Below are 24210 nucleotides of genomic sequence, written 5' to 3'. Positions count from 1 at the left end.
TATTGTGATTAATAACAGCAGCAAAATTACCGTTATGAAGTAGCAATTAAAATAATTTTATAGTTGGGGTTCACTAAAACATGGGGAACTGTATTAAGGGGTTGCAGATTTAGGACAGTTGAGAACCAGTAGAAGACATGAGTTCTGTGTCATCCAGGGATACACAGGGAGTCCCTGTCTCAAATAATAAAATGTTTTCTAGCTTACAGAGGAGGAGTAAATATTTATTAAATAACTGCAGGCACCGTGGTCCATTACCATAGAACTAACCCCTCAGATCTTACAAATATAGATGGAATAGTGGTGAATATTGGAAAAACATCATTATTTAAGAGGTTAAAGACTGCTGCCCAAGGGAATAGAAATGATGGAGCAAAGCATAAGATAAACTTTATTTCTGATTCCCTTCCTTTCTCCAAGGTGTGTGATGGGGGGAATATTACACACAAGTGGTGTAACCTTCCATTCACATAGGCCCTGTTAACCTTTCCAGTATCACCTATACTCTGGAGATATCAGTGCACAGCTGCTACTGTCTACACATCTCACTGTGTTGCAGCTATTAAAGTAGCAGAAAGATGACTTTAATTTTGAAATTTGCACTGTTCCAGTTCTTTCCACTTTTACTCAGTTATCCATAGCTATTTCCAGTTACTTTCATTGTAATTTCAGCCTGAGGTATTTGTATTTCTATTTTATATTTTTAAAAGCAGAATCTCAGAGCTTGCACTTTTCTGTGATTTTGCCTTGCTTCTTACTCCCCAAAGATTCCAGTCTAAGTTGCAAATACAGTTGAACCACATTGACTGATTGAATGAGATTGTTCATCAGTTTTTCTGGATCATGGAGCCATATATCAAATCGTGGAGTGATCACACTTACTTATCCTGCTTGTGAACTTCATTACTAGTATCCCACCTCTGCATCTATCAGTAGTTTCTGATTTGACAGTGTAACCATACCTTTTCACAATGCAAAACAGACAATGGTTTAGAGATGGTCTAATAAGGACTTCCTGTTTTTTTGTTTTGTTTTTGCTTTTTGTTCTATTTCTTTGTTTTTACTCTTTCAAATGTTCTGATGATTGGGGACTGTCATCCTGGATTTTTGTGAAAGCCATTACATCAGCATGACAGGTGGTGAAAGACTTCTCTAGTCATTTACCTGCCTAAAACAAATAACTCAAAATTCAATTCTATTACAATTTCTTTGGCCAATAGCCTCATATTTCTTTCACAAAGCATCAATTTTTAATTAATATTCAAGTTAATGTAATTTACTTTCTGTGAGGGTCTAGACAATTTTGTTAATGTAATTTATTTTCTAGTTGGTGGTATTGCTAACCATCTCACCAAGGAATAAGAAACTATTTGTGAGGCTTGGTTTTCTTCCTTAAATTTATGTCTGATATCCTTAACTCTTAAGCATAGTTGGATTGAGAGTTGATCTTTTGTGGAATGTTTGTACAACTAGAAGATCCTACAGAGATTAAAGAATTTCTGACTTATTCCAGGAGTGATTTTATTGGGTATTCTCTCCCATGGAATGACACAGAAAGGAGATCTTATCTAGATGACAGACAGTTCCAATCGCTGTGGAACACCCAACCTCAAAAACTATAACCTGAATAAGCCCCTGTGGTAGTTTAAATATACTTGACACACAGAGGCTCATAGAGTGTGGCAATATTTGGAGAGGAGGCCTTGTAGGAGTAGGGATGATCTTGTAGGAAGAAGTACTACACTGTTGGTGGGTTTTGAGGTTTCAAAAGCTCAAGCCAGACCCACTGCCACTCTCTCTTCCTGCTGCTTGCCAATCCAGATATAGAACTCTCAGCTACCTTTATTGCAACATATCTGCCTGTGTACCACCATGCTTCTTACCATGATGTTAATGGTCTTAAACTCTCTGAAATGTAAGTCAGCTTCAATAACTTTTTTTCCCTTTATAACAGTTGCCATAGTAATAGTGTCTCTTCCTAGCAATAGAAATCCTTACTAAGACAGCCATTATTATTTATAAGACATCTAGTTTTGATATGCAATTGCGACAAAAGAAAATTAACTAAAATAGTACTAAAACAAGACAGAAACTATATACCTCTCAGAATAATATTACATTGGTATCATAAAGCAGCATGGGCAATGTATCATTGACTGTACTTTAAAATACCTAAAAAAATGAAATTCTTCAGATTTTGGAGGTTAAATAATAATGGCTATATTCGCTCTATGGAAGGAAAAGTTATTTTCTTATACAACTTTGTGTGATTTTGGTATGCTGACACAACCTCTCTTTTCTGTCTTTTTTTTCCTATCTTCTGTTAGAGGTTCTGTCTTCACATGATGATTTATAATGAGATATTCGTTGGATCTGTAGCCTTCTCCAATAATGTATTATCTTTTCTTAACTTATTTAAAGCTATAAAGACCTTATTCCCAAACAAATTCTCACTGAAAACTATAAGAAAATGGTCATACTGGTCCTTGAACATGTCTTTTTAGAGGATAGAATTCAATACCCAACAAATGTACTATAGCTCTGCTCCCTTCTCTCCTACCAATATGAACAGTTATTACATATTAGAAATAGCGATTCACTTGGAAATCATATTCTTCCTTACCAAGATAAAATATCATGTAGAAAAACAGACCTGGATCCATAAAATTATTCATGGATTTTTAGTTTTAAAAATAATATTTATATTAATTACTGGAATTTCATCAAAGTAGCTTTGTTCTGCTACATTGAATCTTTGAACCAGTTCTTCCTAATGTGTGTGACTTGGCTTCATACTACATCCAAGTTTTCATTCTCAAAATCAAATTAATTCATATTAACTATTTGGAACTCACTTCTGTGAGTTTATAGAAGCAAATTCCTTGTTGTGTCAAACAAACACTATTTCTATGTAGTCACCTATCACCTTTTCTTCTTCCTATTCTTATACTTCTTGCTATTCTTCTGTAATGACCCCTGAGTCTTGAGGGCATGTGGGTGATGTAGTTGTTCTATTTAGAGTTGAGTACCTTTCTAGTCTACTAGTTTCTGCACAGGTCAGATTGTCTCTGTGTTACTGAAGATTCAGCTGAATAAAGGAGCAGCTCTGGTAAAGGCTGAGAAGTGTAGTAATTAATATGTGAAATAGGAAGACATTGAGTCATTTTTAGTAATATGTCCATTTAGCTGAATAATAGTATTAGATTCTACTTTAGGGACTATTACCTATCTAACAAGAGGCATTTTTTTTATTAGATATTGTCTTTATTTACATGTCATATGATTTCTCCTTTCTCAGTTTCCCCCCCAAAAGGAAAGAAAAAACCCAACAAGAACAAACCCCTGTTGCCTCCCCCCCTCCCTGCTTGCTACCCCACCCTTTCATCTTAACAGTGTTAGATATAGATTCCATATGTTGAAATAGGTCTTACTATCACCGAAAATATTTGTTTATTTCGATAAAATTCATACTATTATTGTAAGTATGGGCATACATTTCTAGATCAGTAATCAATGTAGGTCATAGTATAGAAAAATAGACTGGTGACTATTTTTCTCCTCCAATGCTGTGCCTTGTACCTTCCATTGTCAGACTGATCAGAAACATTATATAATGTTAATCCTACAGATTTAAGGAAAAAGGTCATCAATCTAAATCCTCATGGTCAAATTAATTAAAGTAATATTTTATTTGTGTACATGCAGTGTCTCTCCATGGTTATGGGGTTCAAAAGAAAAGCATTGGGTGTGAGGAAGAGAAGAATTTTATACATTAAGAGTAGGGGGCATTCTCTGAAAAAGGGATTTGGCAGGCTGATAGCAAGATTTCTTTTTTTTTAATTTACTAAATTTTATTAATAAATTAAAAATTAAAAATAATCTCACAAGAGCTCAAGTAGCCTTTAGAATTTCACACCGGAACATAAGCATAACAAGTTGGCCATAACAAAGTCTTGTGAAACTAAGGCATGGATGCAGGATGGACATGTAAGATAGGAACAAGTTAGTCACAGCAAGATAGGCATAACAGCAGGTGGTTAAAAAAAAGTCTTTTGAGACAAAGGCGTGGTGGCTGTTTTCTGGAACAGACAGTACAGAACCATTTGTAGTTAAAGTTACAGGCGGGCATAGCCCAATCCTTGACAATCAGATTGAAGCACACATAGGAATGAATCTATTGAGGCATAAGATGGAGGCAGGCGTATTTCAACATATTTGTCTCAGTCATATTGAAGATAAAATTAAAGGCTTTATTATGCTTGAGACAATAAATGACAAATTTGGTGAGTTTAGCTGCATTTCCTTCCTGCTCTCCTGCTCTCATACCTCTGTGTGTTGTTCCCACTCTGGTCACACTTGGTTCTGCTACTTTCAATCTTTTTGACCTACCTCATCCTAAGATGTATGACTCAGGTCTACACTGCATTCGAGATTTTCTTCTCAAGATTTGACTTCTTAAAGAGATGCATGCCTAATTTAAAATTATATTATTTCCCATTAAAGTCCCTGTTATTTGATATCCTGTACTATTTCTATATTTTCATTTCAATATGCTACATGAGCTATTTATGTTTCTTATTTACTATTATCTGGTAGAGTTATAGCATTTGGAGATATGGCTCTATGTTGTATTTGCTTATTTATAATAAGTACATAGATTAATACCTAGCTCAAGGGACATATCTAAGGTCATATATTTTATGTTTTTATTTTAACTTTTATTTATTAATCATTTTATTTGTTCATGTTCCAAATGTTATCCTCCTTTCCAATCTCCTTTCCATGAACCTCCTCCCCATCCCCCTCCCCTTTCCCTCTAAGAGAATGCTTCCCCACCCACCCACTCCCACCCTAACCGTCTAGTATCCCCCTTAATAAGTGAATAAATAAATGATAATTTGGTTTTATAATGATTTCACAGTGGGTACATTGAATAGTATTTGACCAAGTTTTAACTTACAAGTTAAATTACAAAACTGGGTTTTAAGGCATTAAATAATTGTGTTACTGTTGATTGACATGTTCTGTGTCTAAAGATTGTTTAGAATAATTCAATTTGATATTGCATAATATTAAAGGTTTCTATAAACAAGACAACCATGACTTTGTCAAATTAGGTAACTTGATAAGTTCTAACCAGCTTCTTAAAAGAGGAGTGTTTGTGATGATTCTACTGTTAGAAATGCTGGGGAAGCAGGAAGGAGGTGTCTTTCTTTCCTCATACAAACCAGCTCTCAGTATAACCAAGCGACATTTATATGTGCAGAGGCCACTGCTGCTGCCCACGGAGTTCTGAATTTGTTAGTCTGGATTTGTAAAAAGCACCACTCATATTGTTATTGTTGGTTTTATTCCTATTGTGATCAGCTTCCTTTTTAAAGCAATCTGTAACACATTGAGAAATACTTCTATGAAATAGCTTTGCAACTCAAGAAGGGCACTTCAGAACTGAGTAATTGAATATTTCACAGAGGAATGTACTGAATGCACCAATTTTCTCTGGGCTTTGGTGAGACTCACCTACATGACAATGTGCTACTCTGGAATAGGTCCTGAGCGTCTTCCTAATAGGTTTTTCTTTCTTTCTTTTTAAAATATATATGTAGGTGGCCTACAAATTATTGTGATGGTCATCTTTATGATTCCCTATCATGTTATACTAAAGAACATCACATCGGATTTGAAGTTAATTTTCTAAAATAAATAATTTTCATTTTTATGTATTGGCATAGCATTATTTTGTGAAACAAACATTTTCTTAAAGAGACATAATCATCTCTTGTGAATTTAGACTCTGATTCTTTTTCTTATTTTATTAGCAACTTTATTATAGAACTGTCTATATAACTTGAAATACATGGTAGGAAAGAAAACAAACAAAATTAATGTGCTGTATAATACATGCAAAAAACAATATAAAGCTGTTGGAAATGTGAGCATTAAGTCCAGAATTACCAGAAAATAATGAAAACAATAAATAAAATGATGCTTAGATCCTCTTTTAACCACAGATATTTGCATTGTAAAGTTCTTATAGTTAAAATAAAGTCACTTTTAGAAGTTGACATACACCAATTTAAGCCTTAAAAATATGACTGGAATTGAGAGCACAGTTTGGGCACTAACCTATTTGAAAAACATCTACTTAAAGAGTTCAGGCTGGAGAACCCCATCCAATTTCTTTTCATAGTGGAGATGTTTACCCATGATGCTTTATGGCATACTAACTGAGAAAATTTTCATCTAGTTCAGCTGTTCAAAACTAAAATGAAAATTGTGCATGCCTGTGTAATGAGCACTGACAATTTAAGTTAAAGTCAAAGGAAATAACATTTGTTTCAATCAAAAGAACAAACAAGAATAGCTTTTAGAATGCTTTGATTTATTCTGGGTTATCTACCAAGACTTGTGATTTATTTTTAATTCAGTATTTAAAAATTATACTACTAATATGAAAACTGGCTAGAAAGTTTAAAACAATGGTTGAGCTCTGTAATTTCTAATTTAGGATATAAACAAATACAATACTTTCAGGAAGATTTTTCTCTTTTCAGGATTCCATTATTTACAACAGATTTGTCTGATTATTAGAAAGGCACTTTTCTCAAATATCTGTCTGTTACCCCTACCCTTCCTATGACATTAAAATAAAAAATTAAATGACCTCTATAACACTGCAGTTTGATTGGTTGTAGTTTTTTGTAATAGACTGTATCTGTTACAAAGAAGACACACGTTAGTTATCAAATACCAAATCATCCCTGCAAGTAAAATTTACAGATGAATTTTGGAATATTTGTTATTTAGGAATATATAGTTAAAAAATACATATCTAAAACTATTAATTAAAAAGAGCCCATGAACTTGGAATATAGCAAGGAGGAGGTTGTGGGAGGGTTTGAAGGATGTATATGAAATAGAAAAGCTATGTAATTATAATATCAAAAATTAAAAGAAATAAGTAAAAATGAGAAGTTAAATGATAAAGTTACATAAACTTGGAGAACAACTCTCAATTTTTAGATTAGTACATGTTTAGTATTTACTGCAGTGAGAAAAATTGCTTACAGCTTCAGTACAGATTTAAATAACTGATTATCCTGAATTGTCAGTATTATATAATACCAATCAAGGTAAATATCAGAGACTTGGGAATATTTGATTGCCGTTGAGAACTTAAACATACCTAGAAAGCTATCAGAGCACACATGAGTTAGTATTCCTAATGACTCTCTAGTCAAAGTCAGGTGAGGTAAGCTGTGGAGAAAGTGTGTAAATCTAACCACAAATGTAAAATCTTCTAATGATTTAAACAGAAATTGTTTCCATTATTTCAGGTCTCCAATCCACCAGACAGTCCCTGGGAACCCACAGGCCACACCTGTTAGGGAAACAGACAGGCTTATTGCAGATTTTCACCTCTTCTTTCTCAGTTTTATCCCCAGCTCTGTACTACACCACATACTACAGTCTCCTACACACTCCAGTTATCACCTCCAGTGGATCACATAGATCTTTCCTTCAAAACTTCCTTGCCCACACTCATCCCATTAAATCAACCACCAACTCCAAGAGACAGCTCCCTGGAAGCCAGAGGTCACTCTTGCTAGTGAAGCAAGCAGGCTAAGAGCAGATCTTCACATATTCCTCTTCTCCAAATTCAACAGCCCAGGTAAAGGAGAGGAAACTGTACCCAAGATTTATTTTGAGAAAAATAAAGCTGTTTCCCATAAAATATAAAAAACAAACAAATAATTTAAGCATACGTTATTTGCCAAGTAACCATAATTTAAAAGCAATGCTTCTGATTACTCTGTAGGAAAGAAGGCAGATGTGTTGGCAAAGGGTTCTGAAGAGCATGCTGATAAGCAGATAAACAGATGTTGCAGTAGACAGATAAACATTGCTTACCCTGAGGCTGATATTCATCCCTAGAATAATATTAGTGGGGTGTTCCTCCTGCCTCCGAAGGAGAACTATTTCACTTCATGAAAGGTGTCTTCATAGTAAATATTATCTTATCCATACGACTCTCTGATCAGGTAAAAGGTATATATCTTTAACTATACTGTTCCTTCTTTTATAGGTATCATCTCAGTTTTATGGAATATGGTTTCTCTTATCCTGGGCCATAGACTCTGACTCTGCTGGCAGAAAATTGTGAAAAACCATACAAAGTATCCACAGAGAGAATAAAACCTGGAGTGTAAAAAAATAAATAGATGATAATAAAAAAGTATCCACAGTCATGTCCCAATTCTACCTTGTTTTGATATCTTATCTTTGAAGTTCACAGAAAAAAATAAAGATTTTGATTGGGTTGAGACTGATATAACATTTAAATGTTAAGGCATAAAGCATTGTTTTCCCTTATATTTCAATAATGAGGAAAATATAAAAGTTTAAAGAATGTAAATTATAAAATAAAATGTCTGACGAGTGATATTTTGGGTTATACAGTTTTACTTAGTACACTTCATTACTTTATTTTTTCATATATAAGATGGTAGTGTTATTTCTATCAGAGTCAATAAACCAACAAATATGATTGGCATGTTTGTTTTTCAGCTAGCACTCTCCTTCACTTCGAGAAAGAAAGTGGTTCTTTGTACCTAGTTTAGTTTTTCAAATGACACTATTAAGAACCCTGCCAAATTTTCATTTTAATGAGGAAAATCTTGCTTTATCATTAATTTACTTGACTAATATTGTAACACATCTTATCAGTATTTGCATATTTATTTACTATGCTTGAAAACTTCAAATATGAAATATTTCCTGGTAATTAGTTCTAAGGTCTTGTCAGAGATAAAGATTTTAATTTTAAGTCTTTTCTTTTGGACAACATATTAGCATCATTAACTATTTTTCCAGGTGAGAACAATTGTTGGGTTTATGTAAAGCATAAAAGAGTGAGCACAGATAGAATTAATCTGCAGCCTCTCTATCTTTTATGTTGCACATGTATAATCTGTATAACTCACATTGTAAGGTTTTGAAGTATTTTACATATTTTATATGTAAATTCAATGTCATTAGCCATCAAGACAATAATGGGAAAAAAATAAAGCACCCTGATGAGTCAACTATACCTGGCATCAGTGAAGGATCACAGTGTTCAGCCTTCCACATACCTGCTTTATTGATACTGAGCTCTCCATTTTGTAGATGAAAATAAATTTGAAAGTAATTATGTCACATGGCTTCTAGATAGATAATAGTGCTCAAATCTAGTTTCACTTCAGCCTCTGAGTCATAGTCCACTAAGGCTACTGCAGTACAACACTGTAAAGGGGGTGGTTATAAACAAAAGAAATTGATTTCCCACAGACTAGTCATCTGTTAAGGCTTTTCTTCCTCACTGATAATGGTCATCTGTATTCTCAGAGACAGAAACTAGGGGTTTCAAGTCAAGTGCTAATTCCATCCTTGAGGTTTTTCCTTCCCAAAGTGCCCACCTCCTGATACTATCACTTTGGGTATAAAAATGTCAATGCACAAAAATTAAGAAGTCAGTGCATTTATCTGTGTAGCATAGCTATTAGACAATTTAAAATAAAATACTTTTTGTGAATTATCAATCAATGAAAGCCTTGATAGGAAGAAATTTAGTGAGATAAAATATTATTGAATTTCAAATTGGTCAATACTTTTCATACTTCTTCTTGAAGGTACTAATAAACTGATAAATAATGTTGTCAACTAGGGCTCCTTATATACTGGAATGTTTCTATTAGAATGTGTTACAATATCTGAGGAAGTATTTAACTGAATCTTTAAGTGTTTTTCTGCTGTATGTTTACTGAGAGCTTGACATAGTTTAGCACAGAAGATAGGGAGGGAGATTCTGTGCATGCACAGATTTACTCAAGTCAGCTTCTAACACGTCAAGTACAGAAAATTAGTTCCAATTGTTACAGTTGGTATGGAGGAAGAATAATTGAATATACTATAGTATATACAGGAGAATGAAACATGGGAGTAGGAATGGTGGGTGGGACATAGTGAGAACATTTTAGGCCAACAAGACATGTGTAAAAACCATTATTGTGGCACAAGAATTAGAGATTTCGAGAAACTGATGTGACAATGTGGTTTTGGATGGTTACTCTGTGGAAAACTGTGATAAGTCAATGTAAGAGCAATATCATTTCACTAACTAATCTGGACACGGACAGAAAGAATACTGCTTGAATGAAATCCAACCATGTCCTTAGTTTGTGGAGTAGAATGAGTTGTTCTGTGATCAGGCTAGACATTAAGTAGACAATTTCTAAAGAGAGATTCTCAGTGTATTCTAATTTCCTTAGTGTCCCTGTAGTTCTAAGTCAGTTCCTGATTACATGATCTCTCAGAAGTAAGGACTCTGCTCAGTTGACAGGGCAGAGAAGAATACATTGACGGTCCATGCTTGATTACTGTACATGGTAACAATTTTTCATTTTGATGGTGTCCTCAAGCAGTAAATATCCCCATATTAGTCCATTCTTAAGTTATTTTGGCAATGTCAATATCTGCATCTGCATTATGTGTATGTATGCTATTGATAGCAGATATTAGCTCAATGCACCAACTCTCCCCCCCCCCCAACAACAGGGCTGATATCTACTTATCAGAATAAAAGGTTTTGGATTTTGTTTCTATCCACAAATTAATTTATCACAAAAGTCAGAATAACCACAGAGGTGCTTAATTTGTATCATATTGTTCAATAGCTCTTACTCATTTGTCCATCAACCATGAACTAGAGATTCACTCTATAATATGGATGTTTTCTCTTGGACATCTAACTCCCCAGAGACTCACCACAACTTGCAAAAGTGACACATTTATTATTTGAAAGGAGAGTGGCACTGAGGTGTGTTTGTCAGTTCCTTTAAAGCTGTGAGAAATAGCAGCTGCTCTTGCCTCCACCTGACCCTCTGTGTCACATGGAGAAGGTGAGGTGTCAAACCTTAAAGCGATGTTACCTTGTGGCTTTTGACTTATTTTCTTCCTTAGCTCTCTGAGGTCTTCTTCCTGGAGGGAAGAAAAGCAGTACATTCTAAGACATTTAATATTTTAGAGGAATTAATATTTCAGTTAGTGATGGATCAAGACAGTAAACTGAGCTTTGGTTTGTAGGCTGGTAGATTGAAGTAAGCCCACAAGAATATTAATCAGATTTATTGCAGAAGTGTGCGTACACACACACACACACACACACACACACACCATGCAAAGTCTGCCATGTAACTTGGTCTCTGGTTACAATTTCATATTCTAAAGAAAAAAATATAATTTTTACTGGTAGTTTCTAATTTAGAATTATTTTTCCTTTTTTATTAGATATTATCTTTATTTGTATTTCATTTTATGTGAAGAGAGCATTGGATCCAATTACAGTAAGTCTTGAGCTACTGTGTGGTTGCTGGGAATTGAACTCATGGCCTTTGGAAGAATGGCCAGTGCTCTTAACCCCTGAGCTATCTTTCCATCCCCTTTATTTGCATTTCAAATGTTATTCTCTTTCCTGGTTTCTCCTCTGAAAACCCCCTATCTCCTCCCCGCTGCTCTCCCTGCTCACCAACCCACCCAATCCTGCTTCCTGGTCCTGGCATTCCCCTACATTGGTGCATAGAGCCTTCACAGGACCAAGGACCTCTCCTTTCATAGATGACTGACTAGGCCATCCTCTGCTCCATATGCAGCTGGAGCCATGGGTCCCTTCATGTGTACTCTTTGGTCAGTGGTTTAGTCCCTGGAAGCTCTGAAGGTACTGGTTGGATCATATTGTTGTTCCTCCTATGGGGCTGTAAGCCTCTTCAGCTCCTTGGGTCCTTTCTCTTGTTCCTCCATTGGGGACCCTGTGCTCAGTCCAATGCTTGGCTGAGAGCATCCACCTCTGTATTTGTCAGGCACTGGTAGAGCCCCTCAGGAGACAGCTATATCCGGCTCCTGTCAGCAAGCACTGGTTGGGATTCACAATAGTGTAAGGGTTTGGTGACTGTATATGGTATGGAGCCTACAAACCAAAGCTCAGCTCTCCAGGTGGGGCAGCTTCTGGATGGTCCTTCCTTCAGTCTCTGCACCATACTTTGTCTCTGTAACTCCTCCCATGGGTATTTTGTTCCTCCTTCTAAGGAGGACTGGAATATCCACACTTTGGTCTTCCTTCTTGAGCTTCATGTGCTCTGTGAATTGTATCTTGGTTATTCCAAGCTCATGGGCTAATATCCACTTATCAGTGAGTGCATACCACGTGTGTTCTTTTGTTATTGGGTTACCTCACTCAGGATGATATTTTGCAGTTCCATCCATTTGCCTAAGAATTTCATAAATTCGTTGTTTTTAATAGCTGAGTAGTATTCCATTGTTTAAATGTACCACATTTTCCTTTCTGTGATCCTGTAGTTCTTTGGAAAGCTATTTTATTTCTTCTTATGGTATGTTCACAGGCCATCTTACCTTTGTGTTCTGGTGCTAGGCCTGTACTTATGCCTGGCATTATTTGCAGAGACAGTATCTCAACACATTCTTTGTTTTAATTGTTGTCTCCTTTAGTTTGAGGCTATAAGAAACCACGCAAAGTTAGAGGGAATGACAGTATCACTCCAAATAACTAGTGATTTTCAGAAAATATTCTCAAAATCAAATTGATTTTGAGAGTATGTTCCCATACATTTCTCAAATAAACACATTCAAATTATCTCTTTTGTTAAAAAAGATTTGCAAAATCTAATGGCTTTATTTCATTTCAACAAATCCCACCTAAAGATGTTTATCTGTGCTCATGTCTCTTTGAAGAGTTTTTTTCTTCTTCCCTTTCTCTCTCTCTCTCTCTCCCCCCTCTCTCTGTCTGTCTGTCTCTCTCCCTCTTTTAAATGAGATTTTCCTCACGATTTTATTCTGGTTGACCACTCTGCTTTTAGACTGTTTAGTTATCACCATTATTTAATTGTCTAGAGTTTCTCCTAACATTTAATGACTGTGATTATTACACCAGTGATGACTCTGTGTTCCAGATGGATTTCTCTATAGGGTGACCATCTGGGTCAATTTGTGAAGGGTACATCTTGATTATACTTTTTTCATTCAAAAACATTACCAAATGTATGAAAGGTCTGGGGTTTCAGACTTGATTATGATGATTACAGCGTGCACTGATGACTAATGTACTCAGGACCCTACTTCTCTCACCATTCAGCAAATTCACTGCCACTCTTGTACAAAGTGAGAGCTAGATGCTCCCTGCTGGACAGTCTCTGGGCAATCGTTGAAAGCTGAAAGCCTTGCCAAGCAGTTTGCCTGCATCTTCATGCTTCCAGTCTGGTCTCTTGATAAACTTGAAGCAGAGAGCTCTAGACCAGTGAGTTTTGAATTTGACTCCTGGAGGAGTCTTGGAAATATAACCTAGGCCATTCCACAAACATGTACAAAACATCCAACAGCTGGGGGCTCACTGATCACAGTTTAGAATCAGGATCCCTCCACATTGGTGATTGTAATTATATAAAAAGACAAAGGACAAAATTGCAGAGATTAAAATAGATTCTTCAAACTGCATAAGAAATTAATTTTCTTTACAGTAGTATTTGAAGATACAATCAATGCTAGGAAAAGACCAAATAATAAAAATATAATAATAATAATATTAATATTAATAATAATAATATCAAACAATAAAACAACCAACAGGAGACTTTGAACCCCCTGAAAGCTTTTTCTCTTAACGGCAGAGACTTCATCTATTATAAAAACTGCAACTTGACAGAATGTCTTCCTTAAGCATATAATTACATCAGATATATAAGTGCTTCTGAGACTGCCCTTGAACATGGAGTATATCCACAAGAAGATAAAAAGGAATCCTTAGAGATAGAGACTGAAGTTTTAAGGTACATTTTCCTTTTATGTCTTGCTGACAAATCTTGTATTTTCCTATTTCCCCTTAGTTTGGCTTATATTGCTTGTGACATTTCCACTTGGAATTTTCTTATAAAGTATAACTATAATAGGGAAAATAATGGTATCAGATAATGACTACTGAGGCAGATACCACTAAGGGCTAATCCAATACCCATTTGTTTTTGTATCACTTAGCCAAATTAAGTTATTGTTAGGAGTGGCTATATGCATAGCTTATAGTTATCCATTTACATGTCCTCCTTCAAGACAGGCTGGCAGTTGGTGTGACTTGGTCAGGAATTAGGTGGAATGAGTGTTGAAGAATGGCTGCCTTTCTGTGTCTCTGAACAGCAAAAAGAAGGTATAGCTTTGTCTCCCAAAGGTAAGCAATTTATAACTGTCAATACTGCAAAGTGAGAGGGAAACTTATAGGAGGAAGAAGTAATATCCAAGAGATCAACTATGCAGAGGCTTGGCGCTGTGCAGAAGAAACCAATGTTAAGTGCACAATGCTCAGGAAGCAGAGTGTGTTGTACATACCAGTATTGACTAGCTAAATGTTATTTGATGCACAAACTGTAATTGATGCTATTTCCCATTTAAAGGCATACATGCTGTATCCCAAATATGGTTTATTCAAAGAACAGATATTAAAACTGCAGCAAACAATACACTACATGTTTTTTAAATTTCTCTTACAACAAATATTAGCAAGAGCCAATCAAACGCTCTGTATAGTCAAGGCTTGGGAAACTTGCCAGTAGTTTCCATATCAGTTGTACCTTCAGCTGTGAATTATTTTTCAATTTCTGCTGCTCCTAAGTTTATTGCTTCATTAAGGTTGTGGAGTTAATCTCACAGACATACATTTACAAAGATCATAATATGCTGCCCTGTGCATCATTTTGGACATTACCAGAAGCATTTCCCATTGACAGAGTAGCAGGAAGATATTCCATCAACAGGAAACAAGTATCTCCTAACATATGGAGAGATGTTGAGAAACAGGGAGCATGTGGCTGCCTCTTGCTGATCCACATTGCTTTTTTTTTTTCTTTTTTCTTTTTTTTTTTTTTGATATTTTCTTTATTTACATGTAAATTTCTCCATTCCCAGTTTCCCCTCCAAAAAACAAAGAAACAAACACAACAAAAACAAACCCCTGTTGCCTCCCCCTTCCACATTGCTTTTGAGAGCACTGTAAAATGTACTGACTCTCAACTCTCTGTGTTATGAAGTCAAACTTGTATTCTTTACTAAATTTGAGAAAACTGCATATCATGGATAGACTAAATTGCTGTTTTATTTTCACATCTTGCTGTTCACATCTTGCCTTACAGTTTTATTTGCTTTAAAACTACCGACATGTACAACAGTTGTTCTCAACCTTCCTAATGCTGTGACCCCTATGTTGTGGTGACCTCCAACTACAAAATTATTTTTATTGCTACTTCATAACTGTAATTTTGCTACTGCTATTAACTGTAATGTAAATATTTGTGTCTTCTGATAGTTATAGGCAAGCCCTGTGAAAGGATCATTGGTACTCCAAAAGGGGTTGTAACCCATAGGTTGAGAACATCTGCTCCAGATGACCTATGAAACTTTAAGTATGATAATTATTTCTCTAGATTAATGGCCCATAATAACATAGTGTTCATATATTGTTTTTAATTGTTCAAGAACCTTGGAACAAAGCATAATGACAACTGGTATGTTTCATAATGTGGTTAAAGTATAGTATATATATTCCACCATTTTAGAATTACAAAACAGTACCAAACTTGAAGGCCATATGTTAGTTCTTGATAAATGTCAAATTTTCAATGTATCTGATAGTCTAAGATTCTTCATGTACTTGTTCATATTCCCTCTATTTTTATTTTCTATTGAGTTGATGAATTAATTGCTTTTTGATGGATGTATAACAAACATCTACTTTGGTAGTAAACACAAGTTTCCTTCTATTTTTGTTAATCTTTGTTTTATATACCTTGCCTGTCTATTATCAGGTTCGTATTGTTTAGTGGCATTACATTTCCATGACAAAGTGAACTATAGTCATAGTTCCTTTTTTAAATTTAAATTACAGGCTGATAGTAATGTAGTTTTCCTCCCCCCCACTAGTTTATTTATTCATTTCACATCCTGATGACTGCTTCCCCTTCCTGGTCCCCCCTTCAAATAGACCCTCCCTCCATCCTCCTCCCTTCTCCTCTGAGAGGGTCACCCCCCCCCCCCCCCCCCCCCCCCCCCCCCCACCGCCTCCTCCTCTCCTGTATTCCTCCCACCCTGGTGCATCAAGTCTCTTCAGGGTTAGGCATATCCTCTCTCACTGAGCCAAACAAGGCAGCCTAGTTGGGGAGCAGACACAACCCCTTTAGGGACAACCCCCACTCCTGCTAAATACAAGGTGCCAAATGGATCTCCTCAAAACCAGGAGCTAACTCATTTTGCTTGATTTTTTTATTTGTTTCATTATTTTTTCCTCATTATTATTTTTGGAAGTTTTATGGAGTTCATTATTGTTTTTAATTTAAAATATATTTATTTAGTGTAGGGGCAGAGGTATGTGTATGTCACAGGAAGCATGTAGAGGATACAAGGCAGGTTTTCCATGTACATCTCTCTTTTCATCATGTTGATCCCAGGGATTGAACTCAAGTCATCATACTAGACAGTAAGTATGTTTACCCACTGAACCATCTTACCAGCAAGAAAATTTATGATCATTATTTTTGTTGTAACATTGTCATTGTAGATCCCCATCTAGACAGTGAACAGAGAAGAAAAAAAAAAGAACACCAAAAGGTTTTATAGCTTTATTTATAGCCAGTGTGAGATCTATAATGAAAACCTGTTATTCAATGTAGTATTCAAATTAAATTCCTAGAGCTGATAGGTAAATTTAGGGAGACCGAGACACAAAGTCAATAAGAAAAATTCAACTGGGTTTTTATGATGACAACAAACATTCAGAAGAAGAAAATTTATTGTACACAAGAGAACCAAATTTTCTATCATAGCAACAAAAACATAAGGTATTGATAAAACTTGGGGAGGAATAATGAGTGGGTAGAACTTTTTAAAGACTAATACAAATGTCAGAACCATATCTATGTATATAAACATATATGATGGTAGAAAAAATGAACAAATGCCTACAATTATCTTTAAAATATAGGAAAAATATTTTCTAGGTTCTAGAGATGTTTTTCATTTTATGTACATGTATGGCTTTCATGAAGCTTTGGACTGAATTCCCACCATCACATTTTCAAGGTGTGGCAGCATACACTTTGAAATTCCATAATTCTGGAAGCAGAGGTAGAACCTGAAGCTCGATGTCATATTGAACTGAAGACTGAGTACTAAGCCAACCTAGGATATATAAAACCATGTCTCAGAAATATAACTTTTTCCCTCTTCAGAGGATCCTAAGCATGCACATAAGCTAAAATAAGCAAAGTATGGATTGATCACAAGAGAGAAAGGCTTTATATATACTTGGTTGGTAACCTAAGATTGTTTTATAGTAAATAAAATAATAAAATAAGAAACACAAAGCAAGCCATTCAAAGGGTTGAAGTTGTCTAGTTCCCATCATCCATTTTTCTGTTCCAGACAAGGCTGAGATACGCATCACATATGGGGAAACATGAGCGATCCCTGAGATATGCACCACATATGGGGAAACCTGAGCGATCCCTAACACATGGAACCTAGACTTGTATTTTCTTCTCCATGATGCTTTTCTTTGTGATTGTTCTCTTCAGAGCCACAGAGATGTTTTCTTGTTTGGAGGCAGTGCTAACAATATTGACTGTAATATTTAGTATCAGTGTTTGGAACTGAATAGGAATATATCTAAGCTTCCAAGTCATCATGATGAAAGGATCAGTAGTCATTTTAGATAAATTGCAAGACTCCTCCTAAGTGGAACAGGAAGAAGGAGCATTCCTTTTTCTGTATAAAAGGAAAACTGTGATTTGTGAAACAAAATGTAGGACTTCAGAGAATCACAATCTGGACTCTGCATGTCGGAATGATTTGGAAGCAAAGAAGCAAGTCAGAATCTGTCAACTTCTTTGCTGTACCTGTGCCCATTAAGGCACTTTACATGGAAAAATGTGGGTCACATTAACACCAGCCACCACAACTTTGAAGTCAACATGTTAAGTGAAAATTATTAAAACCAATGAAAAGTCACCACCAAAAGTTAGTTGCTTCTTAAACATTCTGTACAAGAACTGTTTTAGTCATTCAAAAATTATTTCCCTTAATTTAAAAATGTTTGACTTCAGCCCAAATGTAGTACACTAAGTTGAATGGTTTTTAAGAAATGAGAAAATGACATGCATTTGCTTCCACTTAAGTCAACAGGCCATTTCTGCAGTCTGTCATATCAAACCCAGAGTGAATAATAACAAAAAATATTTAAGTTTTTCCAATAGTGGGCTTTGGAGAATATTGCTTCTAAACAATCCCTAGGCCCAAAATATTTCTACCTATGTACAGTGAAACTTACATATCTTAGTAGCGACAAATATTACCAAATCACAAACTTCATGACTGTATTATTTTTTAAAAAGCAGGTAATGAACCACCTTCATCCTTGAAACGTCTACAAGTAAATTATATTCAGTTGCTTTTTTTATTTTTATTTGAAGGAAATATAATGATTCAAATGAGTTAGTGAGGCAGTCTTGAAGTGGGAAATAAGGGGGGCTCACTGTGCCGTGTGCTTGATGGTGCTCTGAGGGGTTCCTATATCTGTTCCAGTAGTGTTCCTCTCATTGCCGTGTTGGCATGCTTCAGTGTCACTTCTAAGTGATATTTGTTGTAAAGTGATGGCTAAATCTCTGAAGGGAAAAATATCATAAAAGGATGTAACACTTGTGAATTTTCACAGATGAGGTATCAAGACGGTCCTTTGTGTCATGGTACTTATCACCAAAGCTGATGACTGACTCCCACATGGTGGAAGCAGACAACTGACTTCTACAAGTTTACCTCCGTGTGTACACACTACAATCGAAATAAATATTAACCTTTTCAAAAACTATGAATGCTCTTGTAAATGTTTTGCCTGCATGTGTGTGTGTGTGTGTGTGTGTGTGTGCGTGTTTACATGAGCCATGCTGTATACCTTAATGCTGTGACCTCTTAACATTTTTCAATTTTAACTGACATGATGTCTTCATTTCCTATTGCTGTGGTAACAAATTATTACTACCTTAGTGGCTCTTTGTAACATAAGCTTATTATCCTACATTTTTGTCAGTTTGAAGTCTAGAGGGACTCTACATGGCTATGTTCTTTCTGGGAGCTCTAACAAAAATTCCATTCCTTTTCTAGTTTCACTTCTAGGAAGCACTTCAGTCATTGGCATGTGGCTGTACACTGCTACAACCCCTGCTTTTGCCACCACCTGTCCTTTGATTAGACCATGCAGCTTCCTTCTTACAAAAGTCTTATGACTACGTGGGGGACATCTTGGAAATGTTCCCTTCTAAAAATTCTAATCAAATATGCAATATAGTTTCTGCCTTGAACCAAAATGTCACCAATTTTGGGGCAAAAAAACATGTATATATCTGAGAGGGCACATTATCTCTGACTCAGGAAATTCAATATTAAAGTATTTTTTCGAAGGACCTAAAATATGAAAAGGTTATTTTAAGAAAACCAATGAAGTTTTAAAATATCCATATGTTTATAAACTCTATATATGAAAGTAACAGGATTTTTAATAGCTAAGCATATGTTCTATACCATCTTTTTATGAACTACTTTTAAATATAAAAGAAATAATATATACCTTAGTGATAATGGCATTAGGTCCCTTGATATTTCTTCTTAATAAATGTTTCCTTGTGTTACTATTTCTGTTAACCAAACAAATTCCTGTGTCTGTTTTAATTCTTTCATCTTTGGTTCCTCCTAAACTGAATTTGATACAAATTTAATATAATCTTATATGCCTTTCTTAGGTTGAGTATCTAAAAGTAGGATTCCTTATTCAAAGATATTTTATTTATTAAAATTATGCACACATATGTCTAACTAAATACACACAATATTTAAACTACTTTTTCTCAACCCTCTCATCATTGATAACACGATTTAAATTGTCTTGACAAGTTTATATGAAAAAGTAATACCTTAGTAAAATTTCAGCCTAATAAAATCCTTATGAAAACATTCCAGCAAGTTAAAAGTAGAAGCCTCACTTTCAAAGTATCTAGTTTTCCTTTTCTTTTTTTCCTTTAAATCATTAGATATTTAGCATCATGAAAAAGTAGGACATTAAGCAAAGAACCAGACCATGTTGTGACATTATTAATGTTTTGTATCTACATACATAAGATCATAGACAATAAACAGATACACATCCCTATGAATGCAAGGATCTATTAGAATGATAGGGCATAGTAGGATTACTCAGAATGGTGTAGGACCTGAGAGTACAATGAATATGAAGGGCACATCCACATAGAGCTCATATTTATAAATTTTGGGCAGAAGATTCATCCACTTGGAAATGTGAGTTTATAATGAGGACAATTTGACTGAGTCTATTGCCTTAAGGTTTATACTGTGACCAGAAATTATTGCTGTGGAATTTCAGACCATTACTTATAAGAAGAAGTTTTCTTATACAGCAGGAGACACCTCACTAGGAACTTAAATAGGGAAGTTTGTAATTTAACTTATAGTTAAAATACAGTAAAAATCTTACCTTAGCTGATGTGTAGAAAATTGCACCCGTATTTTCACAGGATAAAGAACAAAACCAAGGAAAATCTAAAAAACGGACATTTTGTAAAACTGGTTTATAAGGAAACTTTTTACCAAGGAAGCATATAAGGAAATTGGGGAAATGTCTAAGAAATGTGATAGAGACTAAAGAAGGGTGAATGGTTTATTCCTGATAAACAGTTTCAATACTATGGATTTTAAACTTAGAGCTGCCTTGCTGAAGACTGGTGGTTTTCTTTTGTTGTTGTTTTGGCTTTGGATTTTGGATAAGTTTGTTTTGTTTTGTTTTTGTTTGTTTGTTTTTGTAATCTTTAATTCCTCCCCTTATTGCCTATCAATTATTTTTTCTGCCATCTGATATTCTCTTTTATTTGTGTATTTATTTATTTATAAGCCAAACATTTGTTTAAAAACATTTATTTAAGAGTCAAACCTCCCTGAGGCCCTCCTGCTTCATCCCTTCCATTCTCCGAGAGGTTGTCTCCACCTCATTCCCTGCCTAGGTTTTCCCCTACCAGTTAGCATCAAGCCTCTTCAGGATTAGGCTTATCCTCTCACACTGAGGCTAAACAATGCATCTCTGTTGGGGGGTCAGATTCCACAGTTAAGTTTTAGGGACAGCCCCACTACTGCTGTTGGGGGACCCACATAGAGACTGATCTGCACTGTCTGATATATATGAGCCAGGGACCTTGGTCCTGTCCTTGTATATTCTTTGGTTGGTGACTCAGTCTCTTAGAGCTTCCAGGTATCCAGGTTAGTTGACATTGCTGGTCTTCCTGTGGGCTTCCTAACGCCTTCAGTCCCTACAGTCTTCCCCCCAACACTTCCATAAGAGTCCTGGACTTCTACCCGTTGATTGACAGTGGGTATCTGCATCTGCTTCAGTCACTTGCTAGGTATAGCCTCCCAGAGGCTCCTGTCTACAAGCATAACAGAATATCCCTGATAATGTCAGGGATTGGGTACACTTGCCTATGGCATGGGTCTCAAGTTGGGTCTGTTATTTGTTGGCCATTCCTTTAGTCTCTGTTCCATCTTTGACAGGAGAAATTTTGGGTTGAAAGTTTTGTGGGTGGGCTAGTGTTCTTATCCCTTTCCTGGGGGTTATGCCTGCATAGAGGACGTGACATCTTCTGGATGAATGTCCCCACTGTTGGACATCTTAGATAAGTTACCCTCATTGACTCCTGGGAGCCCTCCCCTATCCCAGGTCTTTGTGACTTCCTAGAGAAGTTCCCCAGCACCTGCAGATGTCTGTTAATTCTCCTGGCCTTCTGTCCTTGTCTCCTCACACCTCATCCCAAGCCTCATTCCCTCTCCATACTTTCTCCCATTCAGATCCCTCCCTCACTTTTCCTCCTATGACTATTTTATTTATTCTCCCTTTTAAGTAGGATTCAAGCATCCTTGCTTGGGTCTTCCTTCTTCATCTCTTTGGGTCTGTAAGGTATATCATGGACATCCTATAGTTCATGGCTAATATCCACTTATTAGTGAGTACATAACAGGTGTGGTAGTTTGAATATGCTTGGCCCAGGGAGTGGCACTACTAGGAGCTGTGGCCTTGTTGGAGAAAGTGTGAACTGTGAGGGTGGGCTTTGAGACCCTTCTCTTTGCTGTCTGAAGATTAGTCTTTTTGGTAAGCTTTTACATTTATAGCCTTCTCTTTCAGTTAGGGAAATTTTCTTTTTTTAAAAAAATTAATCTATTATTTATTAATTTATTTTTTATACTACAGATTTTATTCCCTTTCTAGTCCACCCTCCAACTGTTCCACATCCCATACTTCCTCCATGTCCTCTGTCTCCATGAGGATGTCCCTATCCCCACCACATATCTAAATTCTCTGGGGCCTCCAGTCTCTTGAGGGTTAGGTGCATCTTCTCTTACTGAAACCAGACCCTGAATTCCTCTGCTGTATATGTGTTGGTGGTCTCATATCAGCTGGTGTATGCTGCCTGTTTGGTGGTCCAGTGTTTGAGAGAGCTTGGGAGTCCAGGTTAATTGAGACTGTATCCTCCTTCTCAGCTTCTTCCAACTTTTTCCTAATTCAACCACAGGGATCAACAGCTTCTGTCCATTGTTTGGGTGTAAATGTCTGCATCTGACTCTTTTAGCTGCTTGTTGGGTCTTTTGGAGGGTAGCCATGATAGGTCCCTTTTTGTGAGCACTCTATAGGCTCAACAGTCTCAGGCCTTAGGACCTCTCTTTGAGCTGGATTCCACTTTGGACCTGCCGCTGGACCTTCTTTTCCTCAGGTTCCTCTCCATTTCCATCCCTGTAATTTTTTCAGACAGGAACAATTATGGTTTAGAATTTTGATTGTGGAATGACAACCCCCTTCCTCTTTTGATGCCTTGTCTTTCTGTTGGAGGTGGGCTCTCTAAGTTCCTTCTTCCTATTATCTGTATTTCATACTGAGAGGCTCTCACCTCCCAAGTCTCTGGTGCATTCTGGAGGGTTACCCCAAAGGTTGCCTCTTGCAACTGATAACCCTCAGGGCTTTAGTCCTTCTCCCTCACCCAATACCAGTTCAGGTTCCCCACCCCTGTCCCCCACCTAGCTCCCCCTTCTACCTTCCAGGTCCCCCCCTCCCTCTCCCCTTGTGATTGCTTTCTTCCTCCTCCCAAGTGGAACTGAGGTGTCCTCACTTGGGCCCTTCAGCTTATTCACAACAGAGGAATCTTGAATGGCTGAGAAGCACCTAAAGAAATGTTCAAAGTCCTTAGTGATCAGAGAAACGCAAGTCAAAAAGACCCAGAGATTCCACCTTACACCAATCAGAATGGCTAAAATCAAAACCTCAGGTGACAGCACATTGTGGGGAGCCGTGAATCTTGAGAGGCATTCGCCATGGCAGGATGGCACCTACTTCCGCTGTTAACTCCTAGTGGACAACTGTTTGCGCATGTGCATGGAGTGAAAAGGACGCCATGTCACGCCCCATCCTGGGGCGAGGGGCGTTACGTAGGGTAATGAGCGAACAGCCAATCATGAGCAGACACGCCACGCTGTGGGCAGATACACCACACTGTGGTGTATATAAGCAGTGCAGATTTTGGGCTCGACCCTTTTTTCTATGGATGGAGACAAATAAATACTTGCTGCAGAAGGAACCTAGTGTCCACGTGTCTTCTTCCCAGCGGCGAGACGACTGCGCGGGCTACAGCACATGTTGGTGAGGATGTGGAGAAAGAAGAATACTCTTCCACTGCTAGTGGGATTGCAAACTGGTACAACCACTCTGGAAATCAATCTGGAATTTTTTTTAAATTTTTTATAATCTGGTTGAGCATAGTTTCTCACCCTTTGAACTGGGAATCTTCATCCTCTTCTATTCTTGTCATTCTTAGGTTTGGTCTTTAAATAGTACCGTAAATTTCCTGTATATTTTTTAGAAATAGTTTGCATTTGGCATTTTCTTTGACCCATGTATCAGTTTCTTCTATGGTATCTTCTATGCCTGAGGTTCTCTCTTCTATTTTTTTCTATTCTTTGGGTGATGCTTTTACCTTAGTTTCTGGCCTTTCTCCTAGGTTATCCATCTCCAGGGTTGCC

This window comes from Mastomys coucha, unplaced genomic scaffold, assembly GCF_008632895.1.
Source record: "Mastomys coucha isolate ucsf_1 unplaced genomic scaffold, UCSF_Mcou_1 pScaffold22, whole genome shotgun sequence".
Taxonomy (NCBI): Eukaryota; Metazoa; Chordata; class Mammalia; order Rodentia; family Muridae; genus Mastomys; species Mastomys coucha.
This window is presented reverse-complemented; position numbering follows the sequence as displayed.